This window comes from Cryptomeria japonica, chromosome 5 (assembly GCF_030272615.1).
Source record: "Cryptomeria japonica chromosome 5, Sugi_1.0, whole genome shotgun sequence".
Taxonomy (NCBI): Eukaryota; Viridiplantae; Streptophyta; class Pinopsida; order Cupressales; family Cupressaceae; genus Cryptomeria; species Cryptomeria japonica.
In genome coordinates, this window is record NC_081409.1 from 62,961,314 (window position 1) to 62,988,909 (window position 27,596).

A 27,596-nucleotide genomic window follows, 5' to 3' on the forward strand; every position below is an offset into this window, starting at 1 on the left:
TTTTACACTTGTGCGAAACAGGGTTTCGACTAGCTGTCGAAACAGGGACTAGTCAAACCACACAAACTGCAAATGGATTGATCTTTGAAAACTGAGGAAATGGATTCATAAGGACTTGAAATTTTGCATGCTGACTCAAATTTATGCATACAATTCAATCCATTTTTAAATTCTCCATGACGATCAACAAGGCAAAAGATACAAACACCCAAAGTAGGCTACTTAATACAATAAAATTTGCATGTGTGCCTAAAATGCACTTTCAGCTCACCCCTTGAAATGGGTACCTCATAAACTTATCCAAATTGAATCCTGAAAGTTGCACATCACTGAATAGGCCAAATGAAAGGTGTAGGAAATGCTTCAAAGCTTTACCTCTTCATGATTAACTGAGCTCCATTTTACCCCTTCTCTAACTAAGTCATTCAAACTGACTCATTTAGGTGCCTTTCTGACATGTAGAGAAATTTTTTGAAATGGACCTCTGAGCTTGACTCAAATTTAATGAGTCCCAACACTTCATACCACTTCAGATCGGTAAACACTTTCTGCAAAACACCGATAGTCTAAAGACTATAATACATCATACTGATTGGAACAATGTCGGTTGAGCATAACTCATACATATAAAAGTGATCTCAATGCAAGTGTGTGTCCATCAATGACAATCACAACATAATCATCAAAAATGCCAACAAGTTCTTCTTCTCTATTATGCTATATTCGTGTTTAATCATTTATCACCTCCACATAATAGACTCAATAGGGAGTGAATTGCTAGGGACCCTAGGTCTTCTAGTTTACAATCAATATATCTTGTAACATTGCCTTGGACAATGACTCTAATAGGAATTTGGGTTAGGGCATTATATCTCATCTTAAGAAGCTCAGGTGTGTCCTCAGGTTCAGTAGAACTAGAGGGGACATTAGATGTAGATGCCATATCAAATTGATTCCAAATGATAAGAATGTTTCAAAGAGAAATACCTTTATTCTTTGAGCTTTAGGGTTTGTCGATGACTAGAAAAACACACTTATTCAGATGCTTGATTACCACTTTGACTTTCACACAGACAGTATGAAACAGTTGCAAGATTTTAGCAAGATTTCTTTTTGAATTCTTTCGAATGCGAGATGAAATGCTCTGGTTGCGTTACTCAGCTTAAACAAAGTTTCTCAGCAGATAGGTAAGTAGAAATGATGACAAAAGTCACTTTTAAACATGCTCCCACCTACCATAATAAATGCATCACTATTAGGGTTCAAACCATAATTTTACTTTTTACCACTTCAATTCTTCTATCTGTTGACAGGTAACAACTATCGATAATAGTGCCTTACTGATATACTCTAGGGGTTTGTAAATATTTATACCGATATGTTCCTCCTGAGATTTTTGAAGATTAGTTTACTAATTCATGGATTTCCACACTTGGTGCGGAAACTAGTTCATCATGTGGCTTCACTTCAAATTTCTTTTTCCAAGTTTTGTCCATATCCGCTTGAATGGTTTCAATATCAATCTCCCCTTCGGTGTTCATCAGTATGTTTCCTCATGGATTCTTTCTCAGTCTACATGCTCCGGTGGTGTGACCCAGTTTGTTGTAGTGATAGAATACCATTCCAGGTGTTCTCCATGGTCCAGTGTTCACATTTCCATTCTTCCTTCTGCATGTTGTAGCAGTGTGACCGCTACCATGACAGATTAGACAGGTTGCTCTCCAACTGGTTGCCGCTTCACAATAATTTGACTAGTGGTCATGGGTTCTATACTGGTTTGGCTTCTGGTTTTTAGGGGTGACTCCATTCGATCTTGGTGGATTATTTCCAGAGTGGTTGATAATTGACTTGCACTCAAAAGCTCTATGCCCAAATTCGTTTCATGTATAACAGTAACCATTAAATCTACTAGGTCTAGCCACATTATTTTGAAAATAAGGAAAATTATTATAAGGTTTGCTCCTGCATACATTGGCAATATGTCCTTCCTTAAGACAATTAAAGCAAACAGGTTTAAACTTTTGCTTACCTTTACTTCCACTATTGTCCTTAGGTGTTGATTGTTTCTTCAATGCATCATTCTTGGTTCCAGAGGTCTCACCTTCCTTGTATCCAGAGAAACCAAGTCCAGTGGTATCCTTTGATGATTTTACTGATTCCAGTTTTGTTCTAACATGATAGCACTCTGATTGAACTTAGGAAGTATTTCTTTGGTCTCAGCAAGTTCCTTGGAAAGGGCATCATTGGTCTTCACCAAGGTCTCATTTTGAGAGAAAATTGCATTCAGTTCAACTTGCATTTCTTCTTTCTTTTCTTTACCCTCCTATAGATAAGCGGTAATGGTACAAACTTCTTCCTTTAATTTAAAGATCTCATGCTCCTTGTCTTTTACCAAATCTTCAGCTTTTCTCCTATTTTCTAGTTCCCGACTCATCTTGATAGTCAGTCCTTCTAAATCCCTCCTTAGGTTAGTTTTGGATTCATTTGGTTTCTCCACTTCTCCAACTAGGGCATCCATGTCTGCTTCATCAGAGGAGCTATTTTCGGTAAGTTCCATCAACTACTCAGCAAGCTCTCTTCTCTTGACTAAAGAGGCTTTAAACTTGATCTTGAGTTCATCATAGGCTTTCTTAGATTTAGCCAGATGGTGAGTGAGTTCCCTCATACTTTATCTCCCATATCTCCTTTCAGCTGGTTAGACTTATGGAAAGGTTTTCTCTGATACCAATTGATGAATACTAAGAGGAGGGGCTGAATTAGTATGCCTAAAAACTTAACCAAACTCTTAAACAATTTTCTAGCAGATCAGTGCAGTAGATTAAACAATAAAATGGTTAAAACATAAATAAGCCAAATAGAAAATAAAGAATTCACCCATAAAATCACAATCACCATAACACAAGATATTTTGACGTGGAAACCCAAATGGGAAAAACCACGATGAGTAAAACTCACAAGTCAACTATCTATAGAATAGTAACCAAACTGGTTAAGGTCTTACAATGTTCTTCACCAGAACAGATCCTATTAGGAATCTAGATCTCTGTTAGGAGATAAGTCCTATTAAAGACTACCCTGTTAAAGGATTTCAGATCCACAACTATGAACCATCTTGTTAGAGGATTTACAATAGGCTTGGCTGGGCCTACCCGGTTAAGGGTTTCAGACTTGTCAAAGATATTAGTAATCAACAAGTGAAAGATCTAGATATTAGTGCATAATGCTTGATTAGATCCCTGATAACTCCTTATTAATGCATTCAAGCATTACTTCAGTCTTCTATGCTTTGCACTCTCAATCTCAGTCACAAGATACATTTCCTCTCAAAGGACTTTCACATATCAACTTTTGTTCTTCTAAAACCCTAGACATGATGTCCTTAAATAGGAACTTGATTTCATGTCAGTCCAATAGGATTAGATTACAATTTCCAAGGTACAGTGCATCTAGACACATTTTGTAACATGACACAGAAACACCGATAAAGTGTCAGTGGATGATAACTCATCACACATTATATGTATATCAGTTAATTACATATACCAATCACCGGTTAATAGGTGAAGATTGGAAAACTTGATCATAGTCGATCTGATCGAAAGATTAACTGTCACTTGAGGTCTTCGTTCCGCTTGAGGTCTTCATACCACTTGACCACTAAGCTTCTTCTTTAAAACACCAATAGTCTTCAATCAAATAAAGGCTATACATATAATACTAGTTAGAACATCTACTGGTTGAGAATAATACATTCAGCAAATAAGTGTGTGTCCATCAATGACAATCACAACTAAACATCATCAAAATACCAACACATGCACTCCAATTCCAAATGTACCCACTCTAGAGAGTCCCACTCAAAATGCTTCCCCATCATACCAAAATATGAATACCTTCCAAGAATCCTCCATGCATATAAAAAACACTACCTCTTCCTTAGAAATGGCTTCATGTCAAGAGGATAATCTGGAAAATGAAATAATAAGTCCTACCATAAATCAAGATCAAGACACCAAAAGTCCTCAATCCAAGCTAATGATTGAAAAAGATCCTATTTCCCTAGAATCCCATGATGATCCCCTTATACCTTCCATTCTTTTCAATGATTCCATTGAAAGTGAAGAGAATGGCACCTTTAAAGAGGAATCCAGTGATCTTCCTCTTCCATGTCAAGATCAAAGTATCCCTTTATTCCCTTGTCATAATCCTCCATGTTTAGCTCAAGGATCCATCATGCCTACAAATCCCCTTCATGATCCTATCATTCCTTACATTCCACCTCCATCTCATAATGGACTCGCACCTTCTTTCCAAAGCATAGTGTATCCTACAAGTGAAAATATTTATAAATGCAAAGGGGTAGATGTACACAAGCAAGAACCCCTCCATATTAAATAAAATGTTAAAGGTCATGGCCTAAGGGAAATTTCTCAAGTTAAATCCAAATATACATTTTCCCCATCATTTCTTCCATCCATTCTAGGTCCCTATATCGCTCCATCCCTTATGCGGGATCAACAAAGACACATGTCTTCGAGTACCTTCCATCCATCTAAAATACCTCCATATCATTCCTATCCATTCATACATTCTTTTCCTTCTCCAAGAAATTTGGATGCCAAGCATAAAAGTCATAAGTCAAGTAATCCACATGTATTCAAGGATCAACATGTCCCATCTAATCGACATGTCAAAACAAAGAAAAATATGATCCAAAAAGAAAAAGAAAAATACAAAACACCACAAAGGCCCACAAAGAAAGAAGCAAAGTCAAAAGTTATATGGGTTCCTAAGGAAATTGTACAAGCAATGCACTCTAAGGAACTATAAAAGCATGAAAAGTCAAAAACCATGTGGATCCCTAAGCATCTTCTTGAAGCACAGCAATCTAAAGAAAAATTAAAATTGGCATCCAAAATTATTGTTCCTCCATCCAAACCTTCCGATCCTATTCCTCCATCACCTCCTTCATCCATTTTTGGTTCTTATGCTCCAAAATATGTAACCTTTCCTCCATACAAATCTCAAAATCCGAGATTCACTTCTCCTCCATATGTCCACCATCCCTCAAGGCGTGTGTCAATGTTGATCTTTCCAGCATTTCCATCTATCCATACAAAATTCTTCCAACATTCCATCCATTATCCAACATGTCTTTCTCACCCTTCCATTCCTCTTATCCAATCCTTTGCATAAATCCTTGCCCTAGTTTCATTTCATTATCCTGCCAACATATTTGACCATACCTTCATAGCCATGGTCTATTGCAACTCATATTCTAAGGGTACTGTTGCTCATCAAAAATGATTAACCCAAGTTCACCTGCAATCCTTCTTTGAAATGGCCAATTTCAATCTATGAAACACATCAGGGCTTGGACAACATAACATAGGACCCTAAATGATCCTCCTGCACTTCAAGTTCTGCTAGACCTAGGGGGGGACACCCTTTTGATGCACTGAATCAAACTCATTTACCCACATATGATAGCATCAATAAAGCAGATAAATCTCACAAGGCTTAACAACTAGGAGGTTACTATAGATGGGCTAAATCCACATTGACATCTCAACTAAGTTGAAGCATGAGATGGATGAAACATTCCCATAGAACATAAAATAAAGGTAGATATTTTGATTTGATTTGAAATCTTTGAGAAAACCCCAAAATCTGCAAGATCGGTGCCTTATCCAACGGCAACAAAGTCATACATCAGACTACAAATGAAAACACTCATTGCAAATCCATCTTCATTATTATATATTCCTGCATTAATGCCTTGCATAAATTCATTACTAAGATCATTCACAAAATCATCAAATCTTGAAACTATATTCCATTATTCATGATTTATTACAAAATTTAAATTCTTCCTTGAAGAATCCCTGGAAATAATCACAACTATCTCCTTGAGATAACAAATTTCATCCTCCTTGAGGATCTGATTTGAATAAAATGGAAATACAAATCTAGAGACAATCTTGTGTGAATTTATGTATGCCTTACATACATATAAATCTGCAACAAAAAACACCTATAGTATGAAAATAAGACTCCATTACTTGAAAGTAGACATTACACTGCAAATTTGAAGCTAACCTAGAATTGGAAACCAATAAATCTGGAGCATTTTTCATAGAATTTTGGAACCCTTACAACTGAGAAGAAATGGGAATAAGAAGAGGAGGGAAAAAGATTAGGTCTGCAACCGAAATTGCCAAGTGTCTCCTCTTCTAACTAAAATTCATTTTCTTCCTCCTTCCCGTGGAAACTACTCTCAAAATATCCCAAATTGGTTAAAATTAACACCATAGTTGCATTCCTCATCCTGAGAGCTTTCCGGTGATATATAATACTTGATATTTTGGTAAAAATGGACCTCGGGGCGAATTAATCCACTTTAGGTGCACATCATTTAAATTTTTCAAATTTTTATATAGTTTTCAACTATATATTTAACTTGATTTTAACTTTGATTTTTCCCTGATTTTGGCCTGACGCCCTGCCACATAGTAGTCTCTGATTCGCTGATAGGGTCCACTAGGCATCACCTCGGATGACACCTCATCAATCTACCATGTGTGTACCACATCACTACCACATGTATGCCACCTATCTGCTTGCTTGTCGGCCACATCATTGCCACATTAGTGACACCTCAGTAGGATCCACGAGATAGACCTCCACCTGGACCTGCCACCTATCTTTCACCATTTCACAATGGCTAACAGACATGCATCTTCGGGCTCCGAAATCATGCATGCCGTCGAATCATCCTGAATCTGCATGCTCTTTAACCCTTTACCATTTCGCGAAGCTTAACCGATGAGCATCTCCCTTTCATGAAATTATGCCGGTCGTTGGATCTCTTGAAACATGCTTGATCTTTAACTCTCGATTTTCTGCCTGAGCTTTTTGCCATTTCCCAGGGTTTAACCAACGAGCATCGTTGGCTTGCAAATCAATGTTGACCATCAATCTTCATGGAACCTGCTCATTGGTTAAGTCATTTGTTCTCTGCAAAACTTGCCTACCTCGAGATTTGTGCTTGTGTGGGGTCCACTTGGTCACCACTCAGCCTCCTTGGTTACCTTGAGAAGCATACCCACATGTGTGGGGTCCGCTTGGTCCCAGCCAACACCATCTATCAAAAGCCCTTAAGGCTTTGACATTATAGATGGGTAAAGCCTTATTTATAAATATCAAAAAGTCTCAATCCCCAGCAAATGTGGGATTAAGCATTTTGCCTGGAACTGCAAGTTTTTCTGAGTGGCTACTAATGAAGAAACTGGCAATACACTTAGCAACTGCATTTTCTTGAAGGGGCTTTATCACCTTTCCTACTCACCAGACCACCACTCACTTGCATGCATGCACTTTAGACCATGTTGGCGGTCCTTGAATTTCACTTGAACAACTTACTGCTCAAATGCACGACTGACAGACATAACTTGTTTCCCACCAGGGCGTAAAGGAGTACCATCCAAAATTTGAAGTGCCAAATCCACTGAAGGCTCCTTCAAGTATGTTACAAGTGCATCTCTTTTTTGTTTACCAGTCTCTTTGTCAACGTAAAGCTTCATTATAGGTTTTTTTTGTGTCAGGGTCCTCCTTGATGATACCATATTTTGAGAATACCTCTATAATTTCCTTAAGAGTAACATCTTCTGGTAATCCTATCACATAAACATGTGTGTTGACTAAATCAAACCAAGTATCTGGTGGTTTGTTGGCTTCCTTCTCACTCTCAGTATGGATGTCCTTCGACTTCTATTTTGAACCAGATTTTGGATCTGTAGTTGGTGTAGCGTCCTAAAATTGTGACACTTGCAATTTCGACTGCATTTCGGTCTTCACGATGGCGACGCAACATGCAACCTAAATGGAGACCCCGAAACTTGCTCACGACACCAAAAACTACATTTTTCAAGTACCCTGGCCTGAACCTCCTTGCACCCTGATGTCCCGGGAGGTGGGACCAGAGCGCCCAGTGCCCTGGTCCCTAGGTCCTATTTTGGGCCCGGCCTCCTAAGGGGTCTCGGGTCTTTTTGTTTGCAATTTGGAAATTAACTTTCCTGGTTAGCCTAAGGTCGGGAAAATCAGTCTATCAGCCCTAATTGACAAGTATATAAACTACATTTTTCTCTCTCATTTGGGAGGATGAAGAGGAGATGTGTACAAAGCGTGGAAACTATACTCAAGCATTCCTTTAAGCAATTGATCATTTCAAGTCTCCATTCAAGGCTAAGTGTTGCATTCAAGACAAGGATTCAACCATTGAAGAGGAGATCACATACTACTACAACATACAACATACAACATCTAAACCTTCGTACATAAGGATACAAACATCCTTAGAACAAGGTATTAGTACTTGTTTTACAGTCATTTACATTCACAGCTCTTGCTCATTTCTTGGTTAATTCCAAAACCGGGGTTTGACCTAAAGGAAAACCCCTAATCCCTAACCCCCCAATCATCTTCGCTTTTCTGTGTGTAGGTTGCAGGTACGCAGCTGAAATTGAAGATCTGGAATCCTTGTGCAGAGACGAACAGATCCCCCTTCGTTTCGCAGATTTTTCGGAGGACCGTGGCACCGGGCGCCATCGTCCCGACAACTTTTGCTCAAATTTGCAGGACAGCGCCGTATCGACATTTTACTGCTAATTCCAGGTCCGCAGCTTCATACTGTATTCCTATCTTAGTTTATAAGCGAATCTTTGTCACTTTCTATGCATTCCTAGCTTAATTCTCCTATGCACATTCTTTACAAAAGAGGGTAGCCTTGCTGTCTTAACCCTTGAAACTCATTTAGCATCCAATCTTGCATTGCGTGGGATTGGATCTTGTGGGTTTCAACCCCTCTTTTGAATGTAAAGTCTCCCCCCTAAGTGAAAACCATCGAATCCTAGTGAACCTCCCTTCTCTCTCCTTGGAGTTGGAAGAGGGGAGAGCAACTAGGGTTCGATCGTGATTTTTTCTGCTTTACATTTTGGTGAACCCGACGTGAACATCCTTTCTGATTTTTCATGCTTAGATCTGAAAAAATTGATTACATTTCCATGTTTGATCTTTTGCAAAATTTTAGAGGTGATTGTATAAAAACCCTAAAATTTCTTTTTAGTAATTAAACTTGTGAAATATTTAATTGTTGATGCTTGTTTCAGATCTGCCCTTCTATTACAAATTATCAATTCATATCTATGCTTTAATTTTGAAAATTAAGTGGTTAAGTGTCAAAACCCTAATTTTTGAAACCCTCTTGATTCAACCTTTGTTCGACAATTTCACTGATCAAAACATCTCCAAATCAGCTGTAACTTTGGATTCCGCAATAAAATCACAATATCTTTCATCCTTGAAAATTTGGAAAAAAGTTGCGAGGATAGTGGCGCCGAGTGCCATCGTCCCCGACATTTCTTCCAAAATTTCGAGAGCGAGATCTTACTGTATTTTTCTACTAAAATCTAGAATTTTGGCTGATTTTATCAATTTTAACACCTTCAAAATTACAGTCAAAGTTGGTCTTGTGATTGCTTGGATTAAGGCTTTTAAACATTCAAAAATCATTGAAACTGAAATTTTGTGTCAAAATTGTGTTCTTACTGTCCTAAATTTGAAAAGTGCGTTAACATCCATTAAAAATTTCAGTGCTTTATTCAAATTCTTGCATTTTGTGACTTTTGAAATTAAGTGCTTAATTACAACAACTTTGATTTCCGCTTTCAAAATTGAATTTTGCGTGAAATTGAGTCAATTTTTGAATTTCAAAACTTGCATTGCTTTTGACATTCCCTCTAAAATCATAAAATTCAAAATTTCAGTTTCCCTCTTTTTTTTTTTTCAAAATTCAAAATTTGCATTTTTTCGACAATCTGGGTAGGGTTCAATTTTGAGATTGCAACTTTAATTTGGCCTATCTACAGATCGTAAAATCACTCAATTTTTTCAGATTGGCTTTAAAATCATCATACCTTTCATCCCTGCAAATTTCAAAAAAATTTGCAAGGACCGTGTTGCACTCCGAGCGCCACGGTCCCGGACATTTTTTTCAAAATTTCGGGAGACTGTCGTGATTGCATTTAACAGCTTAAATCCAGAAGATTGGCTGATTTTACTAAAAATTGCTACCTCTAAAATCAAAATTTTCTCTCCTTCTCTAGTGCATGAGTTTTACAACAATAAGCCCTACTTACACTATTCCCGTTAGATGAAGCCATAGAATTAAGTCTTTCCGAGGTTTAACTACTAAGGAGATGGAACCTAATTTGAATAGCCTTTTTAACGAGGACATGGGCAATTCCGCTAATCCTCCTAATGATGAAGAAGCTCTCCATGAGGTTTCTGAAGAACAACTTTCGAAATTGGATAACCAATTTGACGATTTTCGACAATGGATGTCTCAAGAATACCCTGATAGTCAAGCTCTTCCTTTAATTGAGGGTCTAAAATGTATGCTTCAAAGTGATAAGAATGGAATTGATATTTTGCGTGGTATTTCACACATTGTGAATTCGAACGTGATGCCTATGAAGAGTTGTGCCGAAACTTTAGGTTATACACAACCTCCTACACAAGTCAATCATTTTATTCCTTTGATGACTTCTATTGCTAGCATACCTACCTTTACATCAAACATAATGGCTACTTCTACACAAGACATTCCTCCTGTGATCACCAGTCATGGGGGCAACCCTTCTTCTTCAATTAACCCTCTTCCTTCATTTAATCCGACTTCTTCATTCATTCCTTCAATGAGTGTCCCTATTATATCTCCACAAATGAACATGACGCAAGGGGGCAATTCATTTAATCATTCCATTCCTCCTTGTAGTGTTCCTCCTATCCAATCATCTCCTATGACTAATTATCATAGGGCCCCACTACCTCACTCTTTACCTTCTTTCAATAACATAACACCTCCATCTCAATCTAACACATCTAATATGAACTCTTCGACTGAAGCGACCATTAACAATCTTGCACAAACTGTCTCTTCTTTACAGCAACAAATTGCCTCTATGAATCAATCTAAGTTTAGTGTACCCACATTTGATGTTGTGAGCCCACTTTCTCTTGACATTGTTCGAGCTATCCCTCCTAAACATGTTGAAATCCCGCATTTGGAGCTTTATAATGGTAAAGGTGATCCTCTAACACATGTTAAGACTTTTCAAACAATTTGTACCGATTTTGCTTATGACCAAAGGTTGCTTGCAAAATTGTTTAATAGAACATTAAGAGACAAAGCCCTACAATGGTATTGCTCATTGCCTTCCTATTCTATTACTTCTTTCGAACAACTTGCAAATGCTTTCATTCAACAATTTCAAAACAATATAAGTCCTAAAGTTACTTTGATTGATTTAATGCATTGTAAACAAGGTGTTAAAGAAAAAGTGACTGATTTCATTGGTAGATATAAGCATTTGTATGCTCAAATTTCTTTTCTAGTGCCTGACAATGATATTCAAAGAATCTTTATTTCTAATTTACAAAAAGATATTCAAGACAAACTTTTGTTTTCTGAGTTTACTTCTTTCCAACAGTTGTGTGCCACTCTTCACAATTATCAACTGACTGTGAGTCAAATGGAACAATCACATCCTATGGCTCCGAGTGATAAGGGTGATAGCAGTCAACAACCATTTGGGAAGTTTAAACTGAACAGAGACTCCATCAAATTCAATGAAAACATCATCAACAACAATGTGAATGCAGCATCAGGTGTGTCTCCTATTTCTAAGTTTTTCAAGAGAGAAAGAAAGTTTACTCCTTTGAATGAATCATTGCATAGTATTATGAATAAGTTATTGGAACAAAATGTGCTTACTCTTCCTCCTATAAGACAAATTGATCCTGCAAAGATTACTTCACCTTATTTTGATAGCAAAGCCTTTTGTCAATTTCATCGTTAGCCTGGGCATGATACTGAAAAATGTTTTTCTTTAAAGGGTAAAATTCAAGATTTGATTGATAATAATACTATCTCTGTTTCTGGAGTGAATGATAAAGGCAATACATCTGTAGCTCCTCCTAATCAAAATCTTCAGATTTTCACTGATCCATTACCTTCTCATACCTCTAATGCGATTGAGACTAATGATTCCTCTCTTTCATCTAATGGTCTTGTGTCTATGACTCCAAATGTGATTAACTTTGTAGAGCAGCAAGAAAACCCTAAAGAACCTTCCATCACATTTGATTCCAATGAAACCATTAGGGCACCTGATGGTCCTTTATACATAGTTGTAAAAGTCAAAAATACACCTTGCCGTGGAGTGCTTATTGATCCTTCGTGCATGGTTAATGTTATTACTGAAGAATTTCTTTTTACTTTGCAATTGAATCAAGTGATTTATGACAAAACAGATGTGATTGTGAAACTATTTGATGCATTTTCTTCTCCTGCAATTGGTTCTATTACACTGCCTATTGAGGTCTATAACAAATCCCTTGATGTGAACTTTTCTATTATTCCATCTTCCAAACAATTTCGTGTGAAGCTTGGCTATCCTTGGCTATCTTCCATGAAAGCTATTGCTTCTCCTATTCATAAGTGTTTGAAATTTCCCCATAATGGTGAAGTTGTTACTGTCAATCATAGCCTCTTTAAACTAGCTGAAAGAACCTCTAGTGTTCCTCTTGATTACTTTTGGCCTAAACAATTCCAATCCCTTCCTCCGCGAAGTGATCATCTTTTCAAATCTTATCAAAAGTGGAAAACAGATATGATTCTATCTTTAAGTGAACCTAGAACAGCTAAACTTGACATTCCTATCATTCTTGAGAAGGAAGTTCTTCCTTTGAAAGATGAAACTAATGTCTTTCCTCAAGAAGATTCCCAACCCATCCCTATGGATGTGACTATGTCTATGTCTAATAAACTTCCTAAAAGTAGACCTATACCTCCTCGTCATGATGGACTTGGTCTCCTTCCTAAACCAAAAATTCCTCCTTTATATGGAGCAGTTCCTCCTCCTTCCTTTTATAGAGAGAAGAGACCTTCTTCTTCTCCTATTATTCAGCCTAAGAGACAACAACCTAAACACCCAAGTGATAAGGATGAGAACATTCCTCCTCCTCAATCTTCTCCACTTCCTACTAAAACTAGACGAAATCGTTCTGCACGTGAACGCCGACGAAAGCGTCGTCTCAGAGCTCAAGCAACTGCTTCTCAAACTTTACAATCTCCAAAAACACCTTCAACAAGCATTATTCCATTTTCTCCTCAGCCGGACATTGAGCCTAAATCTCCTAAACATAAGATGCATGATGGTCTTGATCCTGTGCGAGTTAAAGATCCTATTTTTATAAATCTTGATGATGATACAGATGAAAATGTTATTCATGATGAAAATATTACTTCTCTTGCTTCTGATAGTGAATATGAACTTGTTGATATTGATAACCATTTATCTACTGAATTTTCTAAAGCACTTATCCTAGCTCCTAGACAAGAACAATGTGGCTCAGAACATGAACATAGCCCTTGTTTGGATCTTGTGATAGCTCCATCTGTTGTGTTGAATGTTCCTCCTCTAGCATGTTCCCTGCCTTCCCGAAACATTGATCAACAAGATCGGGGGGTAGATGACATGCTAGACTAGTTACATTAGCATAGCAAATTCTCTCCTCCTCTCTTGTGTTACTTCTTCTATATGTTATTCTCATTCTTCTATTTGTTGTCCTTAGTGTTGTCTACTTGAGGATGATGCAAAGCATTGAGATCTCTCGATCTCTCTCATGTTGACTCAAAAGACACATGTGTTCCCTTCTTCTAGGTGACCTTCCTTGATTTGAGAATGAAGAACAATTATGCATACATACATATGATATATATACATGACTTATCATACAGCATACTGACCCCAAGGAAAGCGAAGTCACCTCGTGCTTTGTGTTTTGTGTCTATTATCCTTGGGCTTATCTCACACTTGGGGGCTAAACCCTTGTGATAACGTGCTCCTTTCCTTTCTCATTCTTATGTGTATCACTACATTAAAACAATCACCCCCGGTGAGGCATGTGCGATCGCTTTAACGTAGGGGGGCATACATCCTGTTCATATCTTTTCAAGATACTTGAAAATTTCTTGACAAATTTAGCTTTGCCTTGAAAATTTTTGATATCTTTCTTGCATGACTCATAGTGAGGGAACCTTACTACTGACAGTCATGGTTCTCCCTCGTGATCTTTCCTTTTACTTTGTCAATCGAAGTCGTAAGATCCTTAGTCCACTGGGGGCTTGGTGTGTCTTGCCTCCTTGACGTGGTGAAAGTCTTTCAATGTTGTTTCCTTGTACTTTACCGGAAGTATGAGCATACGCCTATACTCCCGCTAAAGTGGGGGCTAAATGTAGCGTCCTAAAATTACGACACTTGCAATTTCGATTGCATTTCGGTCTTCACGATGGTGACGCAACACGCAACCTGAATGGAGACCCCGAAACTTGCTCACGACACCAAAAACTGCATTTTTCAAGTACCCTGGCCTGAACCTCCTTGCACCCTGATGTCCCGGGAGGTGGGACCAGAGCGCCCAGTGCCCTGGTCCCTCAGGACTAGGGCACCCAGCGCCCTGGTCTCCAGGACCATGGCGCCCAGCGCCCTGGTCCCTGGGTCCTATTTTGGGCCCGGTCTCCTAAGGGGTCTCGGGTCTTTTTGTTTGCAATTTGGAAATTAACTTTCCTGGTCGGCCTAAGGTCGGGAAAATCAGTCTATCAGCCCTAATTGACAAGTATATAAACTACATTTTTCTCTCTCATTTGGGAGGATGAAGAGGAGATGTGTACAAAGCATGGAAACTATACTCAAGCATTCAAGCATTCAAGCATTCCTTTAAGCAATTGATCGTTTCAAGTCTCCATTCAAGGCTAAGTGTTGCATTCAAGACAAGGATTCAACCATTGAAGAGGAGATCACATACTACTACAACATACAACATACAACATCTAAACCTTCGCACATAAGGATACAAACATCCTTAGAACAAGGTATTAGTACTTGTTTTACAGTCATTTACATTCACAGCTCTTGCTCATTTCTTGGTTAATTCCAAAACCGGGGTTTGACCTAAAGGCAAACCCCTAATCCCTAACCCCCCAATCGTCTTCTCTTTTCTGTGTGTAGATTGCAGGTACGTGGCTGAAATTGAAGATCTGGAATCCTTGTGCAGAGATGAACAGATCCCCCTTCATTTCGTGGATTTTTCAGAGGACCGTGGCGCCGGGCACCATCGTCCCGACAACTTTTGCTCAAATTTGCAGGATAGCACCGTATCGACATTTTACTGCTAATTCCAGGTCCGTACCTTCATACTGTATTCCTATCTTAGTTTATAAGTGAATCTTTGTCACTTTCTATGCATTCCTAGCTTAATTCTCCTATGCACATTCTTTACAAAAGAGGGTAGCCTTGCTGTCTTAACCCTTGAAACTCATTTAGCATCCAATCTTGCATTGCATGGGATTGGATCTTGTGGGTTTCAACCCCTCTTTTGAATGTAAAGTATCCCCCATAAGTGAAAACGATCGAATCCTAGCGAACCTCCCTTCTCTCTCCTTGGAGTTGGAAGAGGGGAGAGCAACTAGGGTTCGATCGCGATTTTTTCCACTTTACAGTTGGAAACGCAGCTTGGAATTTATTTTCAAAAGAGATTTTTTTCACATTCGGCACTGACATTATTTACTCCTCATCGACAAATGTCATTTCATCTTCACCATAAAGTGATTCTTTATGAAAAGAGCCATCTTGTGGAACCCAAGCCCGAAGATTACGGTCCCATTTGTATACAGTTCCATCATCATCTATAAATTCCTCTTATCCATCTGGATGAGTACAAGGCCTTTCATTAGCATTGCTTGTATCTTCTTCTCTAACAAAGGCGGTGTCTGCCTCCTCTATTGTTTGGGACTTCAAAGCCTCTGCTTCTGCCTCCAGCCCATAACAGTGTGCTCCCCGTGAAGTAACCTGATTCATAATATTCTTGCAGTTCAACAACATTATAGGGACCAACATATTCTTGATTTTCCCTGAGTATGTACCACCCAAGATCTTGAGACAATAAATCATTTTGATCACTTGCACCCTCTGTGTCACTCTGCTTGGTGGCTTGAATGAAAAAGAAGAGGTTACTTCAATTCTGCAAATTCTAGTAATTAGATATACATATAATTCCCAATTTTTACATCAAAGGCATACCATCATCATCTTCTCCTCACACTAACCATTATTATCCAAATCCTTGATTCCTTCAAGATTTTCTAAAGGCCAAAGTATTATTTTTTTACCTTTTGGTTATATAAGAAAGTGGAATTGGCCAGCTCTATGATGTAAAGTCCATTCTTTGCCATTGAGTTGGTCTTTATCATCATCACTCTCTGGAATCGATCGACTTCAATTAATTGTTGGCCCTGAACTTGATATGTCTTCCATCATTTCAAGATCTTCTTAAAACTTAAATCATATAGCACATGATTTAAAATAACAAATTAAACTTAGCCTGAAAAAATGCATGAAGTGGCAAGTCAGGTCGGCCCCAAAGTGGGTCCGGCTAAAAAAAAAATTGTTTTTATGCAACTGACCTTTGAAATGCCTTAGGAATATTAAACATACCTCTGGAAATGATTGACACCATTTTCGGATCATCAAACTAAGTTTTGCAACTTTCAGGCACTTGTGCCACTTTTTTTGCATTTAATCGCGAAGACATAATTTTCAAACTAGTCAAAACACCTTTCTGGACCTCACCATCTGACAGCCGTGTACTCTGATATACAAGCATGAACTCTACCAAACAATTTTTCAAGATGAATCCCAAGTGAAGAGATATTAATTATCAAAAATGACCAACTGGCTTTGTCGACACTACAAACCTGATGAAGTCAATGTGCAGGCAACTCATGATGCCTTTCTTAAAAATATCAAATGATCTCTGTAGACCCTCAAATATGAGGCATAGGTACCTTGAAGTACATATCAAAACTTAGAATACTCAGTTTGACCAAAAGGCTGACTGGGTGCAAATGGTGCGCTCATGAAAATAGCCACTTTAACTGATATGGCAATGAAAGTACGGATCACTGAAACAGATGGCTCAATGAACCCTTTTAAAAACTGATCCAACGGATTAGCAAGAGCTTGAAACTAGAAATTTAGCTTGTCATTTATACCAAAAATATCCCGGAACAAACATTCTGACATAACACTTACTGAGGCAACTTTTACACTTATGCAAAATAGGGCTTCAACTAGTAGCTGAAACAGGGACTTGTCAAACAACACAAACTGCAAATGGATTGAGCTTTAAAAATTGAGCAAATGGATTCATAAAGACTTGAAAATTTGCAAGCTGACTCACATTTATGCATATAATTGAATCCCTTTTGATTTTTACCATGACGATCAATAGGAAAAATATATAAGCACTCAAAGTAGGCTACTTGGTAAAATCTGCATTTGCACCTAAAATGCACTTTCAGCTCACCCCTTGAAATGGGTACCTGATAAATTGATCCAAAATGAAATTTGAAAGTTGCACATCACCTCATAGGCCAAATGAAATGTGTAGGATGTGCTTCCCAAGCCATACCCCCTGAAAATCAACTAGCTCCATTTTACTCTCTCTCTAACTAGGCCACTTGAATGAGATTAGGTGCCTTTCTAAAAATGCAATATCAAGATTTCGAAATGGGGCTCAAAAGTTGACTCAAAATTAATGAGTCCCAACAGTGGCTCTGACTGGAGATGGTTGATTGCAAGATCAACAAAAGAATTTAGAATCTATGGTTAAGCAGACCACCCAAAAATGAAATACTCTCTTCTCTTCTCAAAAAATAGGGCATCCTTATTCTACCCAAACAATAGGGCACTTTATTGAAAACCACACAACTGAAGCAAAGAAACTATACAAGATATACAAACATACTTATAACTAATTATAAACTACTCCAAACAATCTTAGCATTTACCTCTGTCAAAAATATGATTCTCATCACCTGACATCATGATCCAAACAAAGGTACCTTTCAACAACAACTGAGCATAATCCCTATAATCAACCTCTTTCATCTCATTATCACAATAGCTAGTGTGCATACCTTTTGCCTGATTTTGAACTTTGTAATCACACAATATTTCAAAAGTAAAATCATGAGACAACTCACAATAGAGGCCTTCCCACAAGCTGCCATACATTTCACTATCCCAATCAATTGTATCATTTGCAAGACATCATTATGCTGAATTTCAAAAATAAAGCATTCAATCTCAATATTGTAATTCTCATTAGCACATGCCTTATTATCATTTAAATTCATAGAATGAGGGGCATTACTAACCAATTGATGCAAACAAGGAACATAAATATCATGATCCAGATGTGATACTTCACTATGTTGATCACATTCTATATTATCCTCATTTATCAAACTCAACACATCTGCATCCTCAATATCCCATTCATGGAAAAGAATGCATACCTCTGGCTGAAGCAAATCCTCAGCTAAGTCTTTCTCATTCAAACTTACATCCACCTGAAAAACTTCCATCTGTGGTCTAAAGTAATCATCACATAACCCATGCCTCTTATCTTCATCATGAAGTAAAATTTTACAACACATGCTACTATTGTTCAAAACTTCATCAGCATTACAAACTTGTTCAACACAAGGGGAAACTTCATCATTTTCCATAATGAAATCAACACCATGAACATTAACATCAAAGGCAAAGAACTCCATATCCAGTTCAAGCATACTATAAACATTCACATTCTCTTCATGGTACTTCAAATTCTAAAAACATTCAAATATGAGTTCATTTAAATTTGAAAATAAAACATTATCCACACTATCACATATATTTTTATCTTCAAAAATACTTTCATTTTCAGATTCATGACTGAAGTATATAACTTGGTCTCCTCTTATATCATCTTCACAAGATGAATAATAAGAATTCTCATAACCATCATCAGCTGCATGACTGACATTCATTTGCTGATCATAAGAAAGTGAATAACGCATGCCAAGATCACTCTCATTCTGAAATTGCTCTTCATTGTTCATTTGTATACCTTCAAGGTGCTGAAAATCAAAATCAGTGTCCTCATAATCAGCAACACCACTCCATTTTGAAACACATTCATCACTGGGTATACTTGCATTGAAAACACTATCAACATCATCCACAGTTTCATTTTCAATTTTATCAGACATAATCAGAATCTAATTTACATCATATTGCACATCTTCACTTACATAATCAACAACACTTAGTGATCCCTCAGTATTTGGTGTTTCAACATCAAATACATCAGTAGCATGTAAAGACCGATGGTTATCATCCTCATTAATTTCATTATTATTAACCTTGAGAGATGCATGATTTACTTGATAATTTGTAGTCACATAATTAGCATAACCGTCATACAAATCAAATGGTACTTATCTTATATATATATATATATATATATATATATATATATATATATATATATATATATATATATATATATATATATATATATATATATATATATATATATATATATATATCTTTGTATCAGCATTATCACAACATTTCCCACTAATCATTCCATCATTACTATGAGAGACAACCGACATTGACAGCAGAGATTCTTGACTCATCTAAATTTGAACCACATGCATCAGCAAAACCATTTGGAATAGCAGAGCTTAACATATTTGGACAAGGAATGATTTATTCAACTTCACATGGTATTTCACCATTGAAGGTATTTGTTAGGTCCCAGAGACAACTGAGAGGGGGGGAGTGAATCAGTTGTCAAATAAATTCAAACCAAAAACAACTTAACAAACTTAATGCTTAATACTGGTAAACTAGTTAAGTATGTCGGTAGATAGTTTTAATAGTTAATTGCTATACCAGTAAAGATTAATGCATGAAACATGAACACAAAGTCATCCACAACATATGAAACCCTATAAGGGGAAAAACCATGATGGGAAAGCTTAACCACAATCAGATGATAGTAATACAGATAGTAAGTGTACATAAATGGAGTCTGCACATGCAAAAAGGCCAACAGCCTAGAGCTCACTGCTCAATCACAAAATGGGAGTCACACTGACTACAGTTGGATGGTTAAATCCAATAAGAATGTAGTGCACAAAATATCATCTTCATATGCTGGATTTAGTACCGGTGTAATGCTGATATGCTTTCACAAAAACCTAGTTCAACTTCAAATGATGTCTGCGTGTATTGCACTACTTAATCTCACATATACTTTGACACAATTCTTTTTCGCATTCCACACTTGATCTTACAAATAAGATCTTACCTTTATACCATAACCTAAGACCAATTTTAGTAGGTTAGGTCTGCAAGATATTACAATAAAAACATTTTACAAATAATATAATATTTGATGCAATAACTGATTGAACATGTTGGTTTAATGCATTTACAACAATAATTAATCATTTCCATAGGGTGCCATGCTAATCTAGAAAAGATAAACCTGTCGATGTAACCCTAGGTAACCCTGGACCTATTTGTCGATAAAAGCAAATATGCAAATATGAATATACCAATGATTAATTCATTAAGATGAGATGTCCACATGATGTCTTCGATATTACCAAGTGTCTTCCATATCATTTCAAGTGTCGGTGATCATTATATCCTACCGGTGAACCATATACCAGTAACTATGCAATAGTTGCTTGCCGGTGAATGTTGTTGGATCTCCAAAGTGCTAGTGTTTTAGTAGGTGTTGACATAAATGACAAAACCATACCAAAATAGCAACAATCTCCCCCTTTGGCATTTATGGAAACACAAGATGGAAAAACCATCAAAGTGCCAAAAAAGAAATGCCCAAAACCAACAATCTCCAAAAAGATCATAACCAGAATACAGAGAGTAATAGTCTCTCCCAAACAACAATCTCTCCCCCTAGGAGCAACATGTGTTTTCCAAAGTTTCCATACCAATCTCTCCAAAAGATAATGTGTTTTTCCATATATATCTCTCCCCCTTTGACATCAAATGCCAAAGTTATAATAAAACCAAGTTCATATACAAAATACCAATCAATTCAGTATACCAACTACTCCCCCTAAGAAGTAGCCTCCTCATCAAAGGCCGGAGTAAAAGATTTGTCTTTTAATTATGCCAGTTGATGACAATCATCAACTATCTAAGTCTCTACTTGTGGTGGTATGACTCCAAGCTAACCTCTGAGATATTCAAAAGTCTCCTTAGGCAAAGGTTTTGGGAAAATATCTACGAGTTGTTCTTTAGTATTCACATAAACCAATTTTATCTCCTTTTCTTCAACTTTTTCCCTTAGAAAATTTAGTTTGATAGAAACATGTTTTGTTTTAGAATGTAGTACTGGATTCTTAGATATATCAATTGCTACAGTGTTATCACAATATATGGTAATAGGTTCCTCGCATTTTACCTTTATGTCTTTCAACATTTGCTTAAGCCATAGTACCTGTGTACAGTTAGTTGTTGTTGCAACATATTCTAATTCTGCTGTTGATAAAGATGTACAACTTTGTTTCTTACTCAGCCAAGAAACTAGTCTGTTTCCAAGAAACAATGCTCCACTGGTGGTGCTTTTTCTATCATCCACATCTCCTGCCCAATTTGCATCTATGTATGCACATAATTCAAAGTTTTCATCTCTAGGATACCATAATCCAAGATTTATAGTGCCTTGTAAGTACTAGAAAATCCTTTTTACTACTGATTCATGATTTTCTCTAGGATTACTTTGAAATCTAGAAACAATACATACAACATTCATAATATCAGGTCTAGCTTGTGTCAAATACAATAAACCTCCTATCATAGATTTGTATCTAGTTGGATTAACAGGTGTAGATTCATCCCTTTGAGATAATTTGTCATTTGTAGTCATAGGTGTGCTTACCAGTTTAGAGTTCTCCATCCCAAATTTCTTTAGTAACTCTTTCAAGTATTTGGATTGACTCAAGAATATACCTTTATCAGTCTGTGAAATCTGCAAACCTAAAAAGAATTTTATTTCTCCAATCATAGACATTTCAAATTCTTGATGCATTTTAGTAGAAAATTCCTTACATAAACCATCTTCTCCTCCAAAGATTATATCATCAAAAAATACTTCTATAATCAAGATGTCATCATTAGTTATTTTGTAATATAAATTATTGTCTGCATTTCCTTTAGTAAAGCCAATCTTTAAAAGATACTTATCCAATCTTCCATACCAAGCTCTTGGAGCTTGTTTTAATCCATACAGAGTTTTTCTTAACCTACAAACCATATCATTGTCATCTGTCAAAGAAAATCCATCAGGTTGTTCAATGTATACTTCCTCTTCAAGATCTCCATTCAAAAATGCACATTTAATATCCATTTGATAAACTTTGTAGTTCTTGTGAGCTGCAAAAGCTAAGAATAATCTGGCTGCCTCAATTCTAACTACCGGTGCAAAGGTTTCGTTGTAATCAACTCCTTCTTTCTAAGAATATCCCTTACACACTAGTCTTTCTTTATTTTTGACAACCTTACCATCTTCATTAAGTTTGTTTCTGAATACCCATTTGGTTCTAATTACATTTTTATCTTTAGGTCGGGGAACTAATGTCCAAGTGTTATTTTTCTTAATTTGTTCTAATTCTTCTTCCATAGCTTTAATCCAAAATTTGTCTTCACATGCTTCATTAATAGATGATGGTTCAATTTGAGAAATAGGACATAACTCTTCATTTGCCAATCTTCCTATTGTCATAACTCCTTTAAATTTATTTCCCATTATCTGATCTTCAGAATGATTCAATCTTACATACTGAGGTGTCTTTGTTTGCTGTTGTTCTTCAATTATTGTGGAATCCTCAAATGGTACCGAGGTAACTGGATCTCCATTCTATACCGGTGGATTTGGTGTAGGTTCATTTGTCACAATTTGTGTTGCTGGTTCAAAGTCTATATACCTTGAAGTTCCTCTGAATTGTTCATTAATTTTTACATTTGTACTCTCAACAATTTTCTGCAATCTCTTGTTAAAACATCTATATGCCTTGCTCTTAGATGAATAAAGAAGGAATATTCCTTCATCACTTTTAGGATCAAATTTGCCAATATACCCATCTCTTCTAATATAACATTTACTTCAAGATTTTTTGAAATACTTAAGAGTAGGAGTATTACCAAACCATAGTTCATGAGGGGTGTTACCAGTTTCACCTTTGATGTGAACTTTGTTGAATGTATAGACTATTGTAATGACTGCTTCTCTCCAATACACGTGGTAAATTTGCTTTTGACAACATACTTCTTGCTGCATCCAAGATAGTTCTGTTGTTCCTTTCAGCAACTCCATTCTTTCTGAGAATATCCCTTACACACTAGTCTTTCTTTATTTTTGACAACCTTACCATCTTCATTAAGTTTGTTTCTGAATACCCATTTGGTTCTAATTACATTTTTATCTTTAGGTCGAGGAACTAATGTCCAAGTGTTTTTTTTCTTAATTTGTTCTAATTCTTCTTCCATAGCTTTAATCCAAAATTTGTCTTCACATGCTTCATTAATAGATGATGGTTCAATTTGAGAAATAAGACATACCTCTTCATTTGCCAATCTTCCTATTGTCATAACTCCTTTAAATTTATTTCCCATTATCTGATCTTCAGAATGATTCAATCTTACATACCAAGGTGTCTTTGTTTGCTGTTGTTCTTCAATTATTGTGGAATCCTCAAATGGTACCGAGGTAACTGGATCTCCATTCTATACCGGTGGATTTGGTGTAGGTTCATTTGTCACAATTTCTGTTGCTGGTTCAGAGTCTATATACCTTGAAGTTCCTCTGAATTGTTCATTAATTTTTACATTTGTACTCTCAACAATTTTCTGCAATCTCTTGTTAAAACATCTATATGCCTTGCTCTTAGATGAATAAAGAAGGAATATTCCTTCATCACTTTTAGGATCAAATTTGCCAATATACCCATCTCTTCTAATATAACATTTACTTCAAGATTTTTTGAAATACTTAAGAGTAGGAGTATTACCAAACCATAGTTCATGAGGGGTGTTACCAGTTTCACCTTTGATGTGAACTTTGTTGAATGTATAGACTATTGTAATGACTGTTTCTCTCCAATACACATGTGGTAAATTTGCTTCTGACAACATACTTCTTGCTATATCCAAGATAGTTCTGTTGTTCCTTTCAGCAACTCCATTCTGCTGTGGTGTCCAAGGTGCTGATAGCTATCTTCTGATTCCATTCACTTCACAAAATGTATTAAAGTCCTTAGATGTGAATTCTCCTCCTTGATTTGATCTTAAGCATTTGATTTTCTTACCGATTTCATTTTCAACCATTGTTTTGAATAGTTTGAACTTTCCAAGTGCTTCTGATTTTTCTCTGAGAAAAGTAACCCAACACATTCTAGAATAGTCATCAATGATTAGCATGAAATATCTATCACCTTGTAAGCTTTTAGTTCTAACTAGACCACATAAATCAGTGTGAATCAAATCAAAAGCATTATTGGATTTTTCTGGAATACTTTTGAAACTAGCTCTAACTTGTTTTCCAAATTGACTTTCCTTACATATTGTATTCTGAGGTTTGACAATTTTAGGTAGATCTCTAACTGCCTTAGTAGTACTGATCTTTACCATGCAATCAAAGTTTGCATGATAGAGTCTCTTATGCCATAACCAACTTTCATCTATACGTGCAATCAAGCATGTCTTTTCACTGTTATTCAAATGAAAGATATTACCTCTAGTCTGATTACTACTTGCAATTTCCAAACCAGTTCTATTCATGATTTTGCATTTTCCATTTTTAAATTGTAACTGAAATCCTTTCTCAACTAATTGACCAACACTTAAAAGATTATGCTTTAATCCTTCAACATAGTAAACACTGTCAGTGTTATGCTTACCATCAAGAGATATTGTACCCTTACCTTTGATTGAATAGGCTTTGTCATCTCCAAATCTTACTAAACCTCCATTGTATTCTTGAAAGTTCAAGAACTTACCTTTGTCTCCTATCATATGATGTGAGCATCTTGAGTCAATGATCCATTCATCCTTTACTTCAACTTTAGTTGTCGGGGCTTGTTCTATCGGTTGAACAGTAGGTGTTGTTTGATCTTCTATTGTAGCAACAAAAACCCATCCATTGTCTGTTGGATCCTCATTAGAATCATCAGTCACACCTTCATCAACAATGTAACAAGATTTGTCTTTGTTCTTCTTAAATCTGTATCTCTAATATTCTGGATTAGGCTTGTATGTTCTTCTAGCTTCTTCTCTTAGTCTAGCATGTCTATCAAGGCATCTCAAAGCCATATGACCAATCTTATTGCAGTTAAAACATTTAAAGGGTACTTTACCTTCATATTTACTTCCAATTGGACCTTTAGGAATTTTCCTTGCAAATAGTGCTTCAAGTTCTTCATTTTATTTCCTGCTTTCTTCAAGTGCTCTTGCATAAAAGGCTTTCTAGTCAGATTTGTCAAATGATGGAGAAGATGATGTTGATGCTTTAAAGGCTAAATCTATCTTAATAGTAGCAACAAGACCAAATTCTTCAATTTTAAAAGCTGAAAGTTTACCAATCAATGTATCCCTAGTTACTGATGTATTAGGCATTGTTCTTAACTCATTTATAGTAGTAACCTTCATTTTATATGCTGATGGCAATCCTCTTAAAACTTTTGAAACAATTTCATCTTCACTTAAGGTTCCTCCACAACATTTAATACCCAAAACAATTTCATTTACTCTTTCCATAAAAGTAGAAATCCTTTCATCTTCTTCCATTTTCATATGTTCATACCTGACCCCGAAGCTTTCAAGTTTTGCAATTTTGACTATGGAATCTCCTTCATTCAGTGTTTCCAAATGATTCCAAATAGCTTTAGCAGTAGACCTATCTGATAATCCCATGATTTGTTGATCTGATAATGCGATCAAAAGTGCTTCTCTTGCTTTGCAACCATTTTCCTCATCTTTAGCCAAGGTAGTTGGACTAGGCTAACCAGGTACAGTAGCAATGTAACCTTTCTTTGTAACTTCCCAGATGTCTTTACCAATGGAATTTAGATGTGTCTCCATTCTGATCTTCCATATACCATAGTTGGTTCCATCAAGTTTAGGACTATCCTTACTAAAATAATTAGTAGACATTGGATCTCCTGAAGCTGTTAAACTTCTACAAAAGAGGACTAAGCTCTGATACCAATTGTTAGGTCCCAGAGACAATTGGGAGGGGGGGGTGGGTGAATCAGTTGTCAAATAAATTCAAACCAAAAACAACTTAACCAACTTAATGCTTAATACTGGTAAACCAATTAAGTATGTCGGTAGATAGTTTTAATAGTTAGTTGCTATACCGGTAAAGATTGATGCATGAAACATAAACACAAAGTCATCCACAACATATGACACCAATATTTGTACATGGAAACCCTGTAAGGGGAAAAACCATGGTGGGAAACCTTACCCACAATTAGATGACACTACTAGAGATAGTAAGTGTACATAAATGGGGTCTGCACATGCAGAAAGGCCAACAACCTAGAACTCACTATTCAATCACAAAATGGGAGTCACACTGACTATAGTTGGATGGTTAAATCCAATAAGAATGTACTTCACAAAATAGCATCTTCATATGCTGGATTCAGTACCAGTGTAATGCTGATATGATTTCACAAAAAACTAGCTTCACCTTCAAATGATGTCTGCATGTATTGCACTGCTTAATCTCGCATATACCTTCACACAATTCTTTTTCACATTCCACACTTGATCTTACAAATAAGATCTTACCTTTATACCATAACCTAAGACCAGTTTTAGTAGGTCAGCTCTACAAGATATTACAATAAAAAATATTTACAAATAATATAATATTTGATGCAATAACTGATTGAACATGTCGGCTTAATGCATTTACAACAATAATTAATCATTTCCATAGCATGCCATGCTGATCTGGAAAAGATAAACCTGTCGGTGTAACCCTAGGTAACCCTGGACCTATTTGCCGATAAAAGAAAATATGCAAATATGAATATACCAATGATTAATTCATTAAGATAAGATGTCCACATGATGTCTTCGATATTACCAAGTGTCTTCCATATCATTTCAAGTGTCAGTGATCATTATATCCTACTGTTAAACCATATACCAGTAACTATGCAATAGTTACTTGCTTGCCGGTGAATGCCATTGGATCTCCAAAGTGCTAGTGTTTTAGTAGGTGTTGACATCAATGAGAAAACCATACCAAAATATCAACAGTATTTTGGCAAGAAACAATAGCAGGCACAAATCTCTTGGATATCCCAAATTTCAAATTATTTTCAATGTCCCTAGCTGTGTTGAAAGCTTCATACAAAGTTTTGGGTTCTTTGTTTCTCAATAAGAAACTTATCTTCTTGTCAAAAGAAATCATATAAATATCCAGACATACTTTATCATCAAATTTATATTTACTGTAAATTTTAGACAATGCTTGTGAAAACCTGATATTAAATGTTGGTACCAATTCATCTTCCCTGATTTGTATGTAAG

The 27,596-nt window shown here is 36.4% G+C and overlaps 1 pseudogene; it reads right to left on the minus strand.

Annotated features, from left to right (window-relative positions):
* Positions 1–7,418: 7,418 nt before the first annotated feature.
* Positions 7,419–27,596, minus strand: part of LOC131032707 (uncharacterized) — a 138,917-nt pseudogene continuing 118,739 nt past the window's right edge.